Source organism: Pteropus vampyrus, unplaced genomic scaffold (assembly GCF_000151845.1).
Source record: "Pteropus vampyrus isolate Shadow unplaced genomic scaffold, Pvam_2.0 Scaffold319, whole genome shotgun sequence".
In the NCBI taxonomy this organism is placed as follows: domain Eukaryota; kingdom Metazoa; phylum Chordata; class Mammalia; order Chiroptera; family Pteropodidae; genus Pteropus; species Pteropus vampyrus.
The window spans coordinates 1149620-1153860 of NW_011889100.1; the positions used below are offsets into that span (position 1 = coordinate 1149620).

A 4241-nucleotide genomic window follows, 5' to 3' on the forward strand; every position below is an offset into this window, starting at 1 on the left:
TTCGGGTTCTCATATTCCGGGTCGCTGTACCATTTTAAAAGAGATTTCGATAACAAGACGGTGTTTTTATATCTGCCTACATTTTAGTTAGGGTGGACGAGACAGTTAGGTTGCTTTCGGGGTGTTGCTTTTGTAGACTGTGCCTGGGTCATGACAGGGGAACCTCACTGGCAGAGTGACATCTGCCAGGTCCGGCGCTAGGATTTTTTTTTTTTAGGCAAGGTAACCCTTGGCTGACTTCACAGATTGCAAGGACTGTGTGAGTTTATAATCCCTTATTTTTTATTTTTTACGCCTGCAGCACCTGGTCTTCCTAGGTGGTCTCCCATCCAAGTACCAACCAGGCCCGACCCTGCTTAGCTTCCGAGATCAGACGGGATGGGGCTCGTTCAGGGTGGCGTGGCCGTAGAGTTAGGACTTTTACAATCATTACTCCATTCCCGTGACAACCTTATGCGGTGGCCATTTTCCTTTTTAATGTCACAGTTGAAGACAGTTCGATTCAAAGCGGTTCAGACAGGTCTTCTGTGCGACTGGCACCTCGGAGTCTGGGAGACCAAGGAATTCTGCTGGGAGCCCGAGAGAACGCTCCTGGGACATCTGGTGTGGGAGACGCCGGTGTCCCTGAGCCCAGGTGTACGCGCCCCGGTGGTGCCAGGTGGGCCAGACCATGACGCCGGCCGCGGGGCGGGGCGAGAGGTGCCCAGAAGGGTGGGGCGTGGCCAAGGCGAGCACTAGGACCCGAGATGGGAAAAGTAGAATTAAAAATAAAAAGCTAAGGGTCCGAAGGTGAAGGGGTGGACGTTAATTCAGGCCACAGGCAGCCGTCGTCGTGTGGGCGGAAGCGGTGGGCTGTGAGCGCTTTTATAGGTTTAGGGTAAGGTCGCAAGGGCCAGCACGAAGGTCAGTCTAAATGCGCAGACCCTGACGTTAGCGTCCGGCATGCCCGTCTGTCCCCAGACGCATCTCTTAGCGAGCCCCTGTTAAAATCCACGTGTCCCCGGGGGGAGCGACTATGACCCAGCCACATCCTGGCACGGTCGGGTTTATCAAGCCACTTTGTCACCCACCCAGGACAAGGGGCACATGAAGTGACTGAAAAGAGCACCGGCGTTTTGATTGGATGGCGCCTGGGGAGGGGGCGGTGCCGGGCAGGCGTGGGCAGCAGGCTGGCACAGGGCGGGGGTCCGGGGTCCGGGGCACGCGGGAGAGACGAGGCGGGGCCTCCGCTGACCTTCCCGGCCCACGAGCTGCCCCGAGCCCCCGGGTGTCAGCTGGTGACCTGGGGTTCCTCGGTGCTCTGGCGCCATCTGCAGGGAGAGTCGTGGAGCGCAGGGCTCTGTGTCTGGAAAAGGGACCTCACAGAGCCTGGCAGGGGAGGGAGACCTTTTCATCAAGGCGCCCGGGTGTGTGCTGGGGGCGCTCAGAGTATCCTCCAGCAGCCACCACTGCTACCCCTGTCTGACACCCGTGCGGTCACCCCGGGGTCGGGGTACAGAACGTCGCCAGCTCCTCCAAAGCTGCCTCATGCTCCTCTTCCTTCAGTCCAAAGAGTGACTGCTTTATGAAAGCCGTCACCATAGAACGCTCTTGCCCACGCCTGAACTTCATCTAAACCGAAAAAAAAAAAATCATACGGCATATGCTATTTAGTGTCTCGCTTTTATCACTCAAAGTTATATCTGTGAGAGTCACCTGCGTTGCGGAGTTTATAACATTCCCTTCTATGAAAGGCTCCCCAGCGTCTCCTCGCACTCACATCCTTGGGCAGCTCAATTGTGAGCGGCTCCCCAGGTCCCTTCCCATCCCCCCAGGCCTTGTCCCCTGTCCTGTTGGCCCTGTAGGATTCTCCAAGCCCATTCCCCGGAACAGCGGCATGGGCCAGCTCCCTGGTGACCTCACGGCACCATGGCGCCCCGCCCCCATTGACCTCAGAGAGACTATTGAAAACAGAACAGATAGAGACAGACACACGCGCGCGCGCGCGCACACACACACACACACATGTAAATAACGGAAAATAACAACATAATAACTGTTTATCGACCACGTATTTTGCCATCGGTATTGTCCTAAGTGTTTTACACATGTTATGCCACTTAGACCTCCTGACGGTCCTGTGATGTAGATTCCACTCACGTTCCCACTGCACTGACGGGAAATCCGCGGCTCCAAGGGTTCAGCACATCGCCCAAGTGCACGTGGATAGAAATGAAGTTCAGGCAACTCGACCCCCAAAACGCCACAACTCATTCTCAACCGTTTCGATAGCAATGAGGTTTCTCGATCTGAAGGGACAGTAAACATATACATGGCTTAGATACGTCAGTGCACGGGTAATCATCGGCCCTGGTGTCATAAAGGAAACTGACGTCCACTAAGCTCCCTCTGGATGTGACCATCACAGCAAGTCCATCCACATGGCTCAGACTGTCACCCTAGGAGCTTGGTGGATCCCCACATCGCTGATAACTGTGCTTCCTGGACCCTCGCTCAGCAAAGTCCCCGACGACCTTGGCTCCTTCTCTATGAAGCACCTGTGCACTTCCCTCTCAATCAAGACAAATCGAGACCCAGACAACACTATAGGCTACCGTGGACTCAAAGTATCTTAACTAGATACCATCCACACACACTGACACACACACACACACACACACACACACACACACACACACACACCAGCGGTCTATGACCATTCATGTCTGGTTTTGGCGTCTTTTTAATTCTCAGAATTGCATGATGTTTCAGACAAATAGTTCAGCCTTAAGGAAACATTTTCCACCCACTGCGTGTCTGTACCTTGGAGGGTCCTTGACTGAGGAAGGGTTCCCAAAGATTCTGCCACTGAGAGAATCAGATAAAGATCAAGCAGGTCTTATGACAGTAAATAGAGATGGATGTGCTAGGCCGAATTGAAATGGCAAAGCATCGCCAAGCGGGAAAACGCGAAGATTTTCTTGGACTGTCTGCACGAATCAGGGCGGAATCACACTTCATCGTCTCAGCAAGTGTTTACCGACCACGTGGCCGACTCTGCAGACACGGCACGACCTAAGGACATGCAGTCTCGGCCCACCTTGCCTGTCCTCCCACAGGGAGACAGAAGTTTGACAAAGAAGACAAACCACCATAATTAGTAATTCTAGGCGTGGAGGTGGATGGGGGCCTTAGAAATCTCCGAATGGTGCTAGGAATTCCCAGTGAGACTAAAACCTGTTCCCGTGAGCTACTGTTTCACAGCTCACCCTATCACCCCAGCAGCGGGACGTATCCGCTGGTGGGGCTGGGTCTCGGGGACACCCCCGGCCTGAGCTCACGAGAGGGAAGGACGGTGGAAGGACACGGGCGTCCTCCCCTGACGCTGCCCACCTGACACTAGGCTTCTATTCTAACGTGTGGGCGTCGGCGGCACTTAGTTCACTGAGCCTTTCCCCTGTGTAAGAAGGAGAGAGAGATGGGTGGGCCTCTCCTTCATCTGGACCCCAGGAGGCCAGCGTGTCCTGCCCACAGATCCTCTTTAAGTAACAGCGAACTCAGCAGCAAGGACTGAGCACGAACCTGTAGATTAATATCATATTTCATCGAAAGGGTATTTACGAAATAATGTCCGAATTCATGTCTTTTTACATAAAAGGGCACTTTCTGTCATAGTCACTCAAGAGACGATTATTTAAAGAGACATGTTGAACGTGTTTTTGTAGTAAAGGCCTTCCCGATACACCAGCATCGTCCTAATTTATTTGTTTCGGTAGTGTGTCCACATTTTAGGTTTATTAAAGCAAAGCGTACATGTCTGATGGAAAACGAAGTCCTTTCTATTATTGATTTTTCTCCTATTCGGGCAAAGTTAAGAACCATTTGGAGAGAAGGAGGAGGGCGTGGTCAGTAGAGCGGGGCCCAAGGGATTTAAAAATATTTATTGTTGCAGAGCAGCTCATTCAGAGCCATCCCATCAACACGACAGGAAAGCAAGTTTGTGCCCAGCCCTAAAGCGGCCATTCCAGTGACTGCTTTGGAGGCACAGCTCCCGCGTGGTCACGTCCTGCAGGTGACACTCGTCACAGGATGGAAAGAGGCCGAGGGACGAGAAGAAGCCCAAGACCGGTGCCGGTCCCTGGGCTTCGGGTTCCTCCGCCGATGTCTGGAGTTCAGGTGGGAAGAGGTCGCAATGCGAGGTGACAGCCGAGCTCGGAAGCCATGGTCAGCTGAGGCCGCAGCAGCCCTGGTGCTAGGGCCAC

General features: G+C 53.6%; 1 pseudogene; it reads right to left on the reverse strand.

The window, feature by feature from the left end:
• Positions 1-292: 292 nt before the first annotated feature.
• On the reverse strand, positions 293-411 carry LOC111730547 (annotated as a pseudogene).
• Positions 412-4241: the final 3830 nt, after the last annotated feature.